Below are 9,150 nucleotides of genomic sequence, written 5' to 3' on the forward strand. Positions count from 1 at the left end.
AAGACTACCTCCAGGAACAATCGGGAACAAGACCGATTACAAGTCGTCGAGTCTGTTACTGGGCGAACACGAGATGCGCACAGGAAATCGATCAGCCCTCACAATGGCCCAAGGCCAGAGATCGGACTGCTACGATTTACCCCAACAATCATCGTGCCACTCTTCGCAGAGAGGTGATAGACGCCAAGGAGCCCGCGCATAGCAATCGAGGTGTAAAAAGGGCGTTGAAGGCAGGAAGCCTGGACGAAAGAGGCTACGAGGTCACCTCGAAGCGGTCTAAGAGTCGGGCGCACTTGGGGCGACTACCAGTGCCAACCCCTTATCCCGCGGTGCGTCCGACACAGAGAAATTTCCAAGGCGGCCAAGGAGCCTCCCCGCATAGCAATCGGGGTGTGAGCTTACAGATGCAGCATTGATAGCAATCGAGGTGTGAGGCGAAGGATGCAGAAGTGAGAGCCGAGGGATGTAGCAGAGATAGCAATCGGGGTGTGTGATGCAGCAGAGATAGCAATCGAGGTGTGCGGTGGGAAGGGCCCAGCAGCCAGATGCATGAAGCGACGGATGAAGCAGTGATGACAACTGGGCTGTGAGGAGAGGAGGGATGCAGCCAAGAAAGCAATCAGGGCTCGAGGCAAGGGATGCATCAAGGATAGCAATCATGTTGTGAGGCGAGATTCCATAGGCTAAACGTGAGAGGCTGCAGGGTCGACTCAGAGAGGTCTATGCATGTGAGAGGCTGAAAGCAAGGTCGACTCGGAGCGGTCTATGCATCAGGCGCGCTTGGGGCGACTACCAGTGCCAACCCCTTATCCCGCGACGCGTCCGACAAAGAGAACGTTCCAAGGCGGCAGAGGAGGTTACCAGCCGAAGGATGCAGTAGCGATAACAGGTATAGTTCCGCGGCGGCCGAGAAGACTCACCGCATAGGAATCGGGATGCGAGGCGAAGGATGCGCCGGGAAGGCCCCGACGACTAGGAAGAGGCTGCAGGGCCGCCTCGGAATGGTCCAAGCATCGGACGCGATTGGGACGACTACCAGTGCCAACCCCTTATCCCGCGATGCATCCGATACACAGATAGTTCCAACGCGGCCGAGGAGCCTCACCGCATATCAATCGGGGTGCGAGGCGAGGGATGGGGCGGGAAGGCCCCAACGGCTACACGGAAGAGGCTTCAGGGCCACCTCGGTATGGTCCAAGCATCGGACGCGCTTGGGGCGACTACCAGTGCCAACCCCTTATCCCGCGATGCGTCCGATACACAGAAGGTTGCAAGGCGGCCGAGGAGCCTCACCGCATAGCAATCGGGGGTGCGAGGCGACGGATGCGGCGAGATGGCCCCAATGGCTAGACGGAAGAGGCTTCAGGGCCGCCTCGGAATGGTCCGAGCATCGGACGCGCTTGGGGCGACTACCAGTGACAACCCCTTATCCCGCGATGCGTCCGATACGAAGACGGTTCCAAGGCGGCCGAGGAGCCTCACCGCATAGCAATCGGGGGTGCGAGGCGACGGATGGCCCCAACGGCTAGACGGAAGAGGCTTCAGGGCCGCCTCGGAATGGTCCAAGCATCGGACGCGCTTGGGGCGACTACCAGTGACAACCCCTTATCCCGCGATGCGTCCGATTCGAAGATGGTTCCAAAGCGGCCGAGGAGCATCACCGCATAGCAATCGGGGTGCGAGGTGGGGGATGCGGCGAGATGGCCCCAACGGCTAGACGGAAGAGGCTGCAGGGCCGCCTCGGAATAGTCCAAGCATCGGACGCGCTTGGGGCGACTACCAGTGACAACCCCTTATCCTGCGATGCGTCCGATACGAAGATAGTTCCAAGGCGGTCGAGGAGCCTCACCGCATAGCAATCGGGGTGCGAGGTGGGGGATGCGGCGAGATGGCCCAAACGGCTAGACGAAAGAGGCTGCAGGGCCGCCTCGGAATAGTCCAAGCATCGGACGCGCTTGGGGCGACTACCAGTGACAACCCCTTATCCCGCGATGCGTCCGATACGAAGATAGTTCCAAGGTGGCCCAGGAGCCTCACCGCATAGCAATCCGGGTGCAAGGGGGGGGATGCGGCGAGATGGCCCCAACGGCTAGACGGAAGAGGCCACAGGGCCGCCTCGAAATAGTCCAAGCATCGGAGCCTCACCGCATAGCAATCCGGGTGCAAGGGGGGGGATGCGGCGAGATGGCCCCAACGGCTAGACGGAGGAGGCCACAGGGCCGCCTCGGAATAGTCCAAGCATCGGACGCGCTTGGGGCGACTACCAGTGACAACCCCTTATCCCGCGATGCGTCCGATACGAAGATAGTTCCAAGGCGGCCGAGGAGCCTCACCGCATAGCAATCGGGGTGCGAGGTGGGGGATGCGGCGAGATGGCCCCAACGGCTAGACGGAAGAGGCTGCAGGGCCGCCTCGGAATAGTCCAAGCATCGGACGCGCTTGGGGCGACTACCAATGACAACCCCTTATCCCGCGATGCGTCCGATACAAAGATAGTTCCAAGGCGGCCGAGGAGCCTCACCGCATAGCAATCGGGGTGCGAGGTGGGGGATGCGGCGAGATGGCCCCAACGGCTAGACGGAAGAGGCTGCAGGGCCGCCTCGGAATAGTCCAAGCATCGGACGTGCTTGGGGCGACTACCAGTGACAACCCCTTATCTCGCGATGCGTCCGATACGAAGATAGTTCCAAGGCGGCCGAGGAGCCTCACCGCATAGCAATCGGGGTGCGAGGTGGGGGATGCGGCGAGATGGCCCCAACGGCTAGACGGAAGAGGCCACAGGGCCGCCTCGGAATAGTCCAAGCATCGGACGCAGCTTGGGGCGACTACCAGTGACAACCCCTTATCCCGCGATGCGTCCGATACGAAGATAGTTCCAAGGCGGCCGAGGAGCCTCACCGCATAGCAATCGGGGTGCGAGGTGGGGGATGCGGCGAGATGGCCCCAACGGTTAGACGAAAGAGGCTGCAGGGCCGCCTCGGAATAGTCCAAGCATCGGACGCGCTTGGGGCGACTACCAGTGACAACCCCTTATCCCGCGATGCGTCCGATACGAAGATAGTTCCCAGGCGGCCGAGGAGCCTCACCGCATAGCAATCGGGGTGCGAGGCGAGGGATGCGGCGAGATGGCCCCAAAGGCTAGACGGAAGAGGCTGCAGGGCCGCCTCGGAATAGTCCAAGCATCGGACGCGCTTGGGGTGACTACCACTGCCAACCCCTTATCCCGCGATGCGTCCGATACGAAGATAGTTCCGAGGCAGCCGAGGAGGTGGGGGATGCGGCGAGATGGCCCCAACGGCTAGACGGAAGAGGCTGCAGGGCCGCCTCGGAATAGTCCAAGCATCGGACGTCCTTGGGGCGACTACCAGTGACAACCCCTTATCCCGCGATGCGTCCGATACGAAGATAGTTCCCAGGCGGCCGAGGAGCCTCACTGCATAGCAATCGGGGTGCGAGGTGAGGGATGCGGCGAGATGGCCCCAAAGGCTAGACGGAAGAGGCTGCAGGGCCGCCTCGGAATAGTCCAAGCATCGGACGCGCTTGGGGCGACTACCACTGCCAACCCCTTATCCCGCGATGCGTCCGATACACAGATAGTTCCGAGGCAGCCGAGGAGGTGGGGGATGCGGCGAGATGGCCCCAATGGCTAGACGGAAGAGGCTGCAGGGCCGCCTCGGAGGCTGCAGGGCCGCCTCGGAATAGTCCAAGCATCGGACGCGCTTGGGGCGACTACCAGTGACAACCCCTTATCCCGCGATGCGTCCGATACGAAGATAGTTCCCAGGCGGCCGATGAGCCTCACCGCATAGCAATCGGGGTGCGAGGCGAGGGATGCGGCGAGATGGCCCCAAAGGCTACACGGAAGAGGCTGCAGGGCCGCCTCGGAATAGTCCAAGCATCGGACGCGCTTGGGGCGACTACCACTGCCAACCCCTTATCCCGCGATGCGTCCGATACACAGATAGTTCCGAGGCGGCCGAGGAGCCTCACAGCATAGCAATCGTGGTGCGAGGTGGGGGATGCGGCGAGATGGCCCCAACGGCTGACGAAAGAGGCTTCAGGGCCGCCTCGGAATGGTCCAAGCATCGGACGCGCTTGGGGCGACTACCACTGCCAACCCCTTATCCCACGATGCGTCCGATACACAGATAGTTCCGAGGCGGCCGAGGAGCCTCACAGCATAGCAATCGGGGTGCGAGGCGAGGGATGCGGCGAGAAAGCCCCAACGGCTAGAGGGAAGAGGCTTCAGGTCCGCCTCGGAATGGTCCAAGCATCGGACGCGCTTGGGGCGACTACCAGTGACAACCCCTTATCCCGCGACGCGTCTGATACACAGATAGTTCCAAGGCGGCCGAGGAGCCTCACCGCATAGCAATCGGGGTGCGAGGCGAGGGATGCGGCGAGAAGGACCCAACGGCTAGACGGAAGAGGCTTCAGGGCCGCCTCGGAATGGTCCAAGCATCGGACGCGCTTGGGGCGACTACCAGTGACAACCCCTTATCCCGCGACGCGTCCGATACACAGATAGTTCCAAGGCGGCCGAGGAGCCTCACCGCATAGCAATCGGGGTGCGAGGCGAGGGATGCGGCGAGAAGGACCCAACGGCTAGACGGAAGAGGCTTCAGGGCCGCCTCGGAATGGTCCAAGCATCGGACGCGCTTGGGGCGACTACCAGTGACAACCCCTTATCCCGCGACGCGTCTGATACACAGATAGTTCCAAGGCGGCCGAGGAGCCTCACCGCATAGCAATCGGGGTGCGAGGCGAGGGATGCGGCGAGAAGGACCCAACGGCTAGACGGAAGAGGCTTCAGGGCCGCCTCGGAATGGTCCAAGCATCGGACGCGCTTGGGGCGACTACCAGTGACAACCCCTTATCCCGCGAGGCGTCCGATACACAGATAGTTCCAAGGCGGCCGAGGAGCCTCACCGCATAGCAATCGGGGTGCGAGGCGAGGGATGCGGCGAGAAGGACCCAACGGCTAGACGGAAGAGGCTTCAGGGCCGCCTCGGAATGGTCCAAGCATCGGACGCGCTTGGGGCGACTACCAGTGACAACCCCTTATCCCGCGACGCGTCCGATACACAGATAGTTCCAAGGCGGCCGAGGAGCCTCACCGCATAGCAATCGGGGTGCGAGGCGAGGGATGCGGCGAGAAGGACCCAACGGCTAGACGGAAGAGGCTTCAGGGCCGCCTCGGAATGGTCCAAGCATCGGACGCGCTTGGGGCGACTACCGTTGCCAACCCCTTATCCCGCGATGCGTCTGATACACAGATAGTTCCGAGGCGGCCGAGGAGCCTCACCGCATAGCAATCGGGTTGCGAGGCAGATTATTGGGAAGGGAACCCCCTGGGATGCGGCTCAAGCAGTGCCCAAAGGGACTGGAATGCGGAATCACATCGAGAGACCCAAATGCTATACGAGGGCTCAAATCGAATTATCAATTTGGCCACGACATGGACGCATCGGAACGACTACCTTTGCCGAACCACTCGCAATTGCATCCATACCGAAACCAATAGACATTTCCGTTAGAGCCCTCGCATAGCATTCGGGAATCTCGCATGCCCCTCTAAATCGACCAATGCTGGCGCTCAATGAAAATCCGAGCGCTACCACCGTTCGAGCGCCAGCATTGGTCGAGTTAGAGGGGCACGGGGGAGAATGCTCCAGTCAACACCTCCCCTATATAAGTTATTTGTCCGATTCTCGCACAACCGTAGTCTGCCTCGTCGAATCAAACAACGGTCCCAGATTCCGACTTCCGTTCCGTAGAGACCCAAAAGCTAGATGGAGGCTCGCAAGAAAGAGAGTCGGCACATAGCAATCAGGTTTCTCGAACGTTTAGGGACCGAGCTCACTTGCGGATAGGGCAAAATCCGCCAAGCAACCCAAAAGCTAGACGGGGGCTCGAATCGAATCGCCTAGGCGGCCACAACAACGACGTGTTAGATCGACTACCAGTGCCAAACCATTCAGCAAGACTAGTTTGTGTCGAGGCCGGATAGAGATTCTCAGAGAGCGCCCGCATAGCATTTAGGAGACCTGCCGCGTCCCTCACACTCGACAAATGGTGGTGCACGTTTATAAATCCGAGCGATCCCAACCCTTTCAAGCACCAACATCGGTCGAGATAGAGGGGCACGGAGGGGGCTGCGTGAGACAACACAGTCCCCTATATAAGTTATTTGTCCGATTCTCACACATCCGAAGAATGGTCATCAAATCGGACAACAGCCCAAACTTCCGACTTCCGTCCCAGAAAGCCCAAGAGCTATCTAAAACGTTCATGGCCGGAACTCGATCGCGGCTATACCAGTCCGCCAAGCAACCCAAAAGCTAGACTGGAGCTCTAGTTGAATCACCTCTGTGGCCACTGCAAGGACGTGTTGGAGCGACTACCATTGCCGAACCATTCCGCAGGTCGAGTCCATACCAAGGCCGCATAGAGATTCACGATGAGCTCCTGCATAGCAATCAGGAGACTTGCCGTGTCCATCACAATCGATAAATCCTGGTGCAAGATTTTTGCATCCGAGCTCTCCAACCAGTAGAGCACCAGCATCAATCGACATAAACGGGCACGGGGGGAGGATGCTCGAGAACACTACCTCCCCTATATAAGTTATTTGTCCGATTCTCAAGCAGCCGAAGTCTGGTCATCGAATCGGGTCAAAGACCACAACTTCCGACTTTACCCACAATGCAAGTCATCGAATCGAACATCGGCCCCCGAGTCGGACTCCATGCGTATGTCAGGTCATCGGACCCAAATTCTGCCTTCCTGCGCATGGCGGGCCATCAATATCAACTCGGTCATCGGACCCAAACTCCGCCTTTCTGCGTATGGCACGCCTTCAAATCGGTCATCGGACCCAAATTCCGCCTTCCTATGCATGGCGGGCCATCAACATCAACTCGGTCATCGGACCCAAATTCCGCCTTTCTGCGCATGGCACGCCATCAACTCGGTCATCGGACCCAAATTCCGCCTTCCTGCGCATGGCAGGTCATCGGACACAAATTCAGACCTCGCGAATATGCATACGTATCGAATCGGTCATCGGACCCAACTTCCGACTTCATCCATACTGTAGGGTCTCTGAGGTTGGCGCGGTGCGCTCAACCCGGGGAGTCGACCCATCGAAGCATACACCTCCCCTATATAAGCTATTTGTCCGATTCCCACACCTGTGTAGTTTGCACCTCTGACCAGGACATCGACCCCAACTTCCGAACTCGACTGCAATGACGGCACCAGCGCCTTGGTGCGCACCTTGCGACGCACAGTCCCAACATTCGCCTTCCTGCACATGGCAGGTCATCGGACCCAAATTTCGACCTCGCGAGTATGCCTACATATCGAATCGGTCATCGGACCCAACTTCCGACTTCATCCATACCGTAGGGTCTTTGAGGTTGGCGCGGTGCGCTCAACCCGGGGAGTCGACCCAACGAAGCATACACCTCCCCTATATAAGCTATTTGTCCGATTCCCACACCTGTGTAGTTTGCACCTCCGATCAGGACATCGACCCCAACTTCCGAACTCGCCTGCAACGACCGAACCAGCGCCTTGGTGCGCACCTTGCAACGCACAGTGCCAACATTCGCCTTCCTCAACATGGCAGGTCATCGGACCCAAATTCCGACCTCGCGAGTATGCCTACATATCGAATCGGTCATCGGACCCAACTTCCGACTTCATCCATACCGTAGGGTCTTTGAGGTTGGCGCGGTGCGCTCAACCCGGGGAGTCGACCCAACGAAGCATACACCTCCCCTATATAAGCTATTTGTCCGATTCCCACACCTGTGTAGCTTGCACCTCCGATCAGGACATCGACCCCAACTTCCGAACTCGACTAAAAAGACCGCACCAGCGCCTTGGTGTGCACCTTGCAACGCACAGTGCCAACATTCGCCTTCCTACACATGGCAGGTCATCGGACCCAAATTCCGACCTCATGAGCATACCTACTAATCGAATCGGTCATCGGACCCAACTTCCGACTTCATCCATACCGTAGGGTCTTTGAGGTTGGCGCGGTGCGCTCAACCTGGGGAGTCGACCCATCGAAGCATACACCTCCCCTATATAAGCTATTTGTCCGATTCCGACACCTGTGTAGTTTGCACCTCCGCTCAGGACATCGACCCCAACTTCCGAACTCGCCTGCAACGACCGAACCAGCGCCTTGGTGCGCACCAAAAGTGCGCACTTTTGGTGCGCACCAAAAGTGCGCACTTTTGGAGGGCACTTTTTGGAGGGCACTTTTCTGCGCTCCAAAGGTGCGCACTTTTGGAGGGCACTTTTTGGAGGGCACTTTTCTGCGCTCCAAAGGTGCGCACTTTTGGAGGGCACTTTTTGGAGGGCACTTTTCTGCGCTCCAAAGGTGCGCACTTTTGGAGGGCACTTTTTGGAGGGCACTTTTCTGCGCTCCAAAGGTGCGCACTTTTGGAGGGCACTTTTTGGAGGGCACTTTTCTGCGCTCCAAAGGTGCGCACTTTTGGAGGGCACTTTTTGGAGGGCACTTTTCTGCGCTCCAAAGGTGCGCACTTTTGGAGGGCACTTTTTGGAGGGCACTTTTCTGCGCTCCAAAGGTGCGCACTTTTGGAGGGCACTTTTTGGAGGGCACTTTTCTGCGCTCCAAAGGTGCGCACTTTTGGAGGGCACTTTTGTGCACTCCAAAGGTGCGCACTTTTGGAGGGCACTTTTCCTGCGCTCCAAAGGTGCACACCTAGGTGAGCACCTTCGACCACACCTTGTAGCACACCAAACTCTGACTTTCGACTTCATCCGCAATGCAGGGTCTTTGAGGTTGGCGCAATGCGCACAACCAGGGGAGTCGACCCATCAAACCCAACACCTCCCCTATATAAGCTATTTGTCTGATTCTCATACATGCGTAGCCTGCAAGAGCAATTAGGACATCGACCCCAACTTTCGGCTTCTAAACGAAAACAAGGTCTTTGAGGTTGGCGCAGTGCGCACAACCAGGGGAGTCAACCCACCGAATGCAACACCTCCCCTATATAAGCTATTTGTCTGATTCTCATACATGCGTAGACTGCAGCAATGATTAGGACATCCACCCCAACTTTTGACTTCTTAAACAAGACAGGGTCTTTGAAGTTGGTGCAGTGC

Source organism: Cryptomeria japonica, unplaced genomic scaffold (genome assembly GCF_030272615.1).
Source record: "Cryptomeria japonica unplaced genomic scaffold, Sugi_1.0 HiC_scaffold_20, whole genome shotgun sequence".
NCBI lineage: Eukaryota > Viridiplantae > Streptophyta > Pinopsida > Cupressales > Cupressaceae > Cryptomeria > Cryptomeria japonica.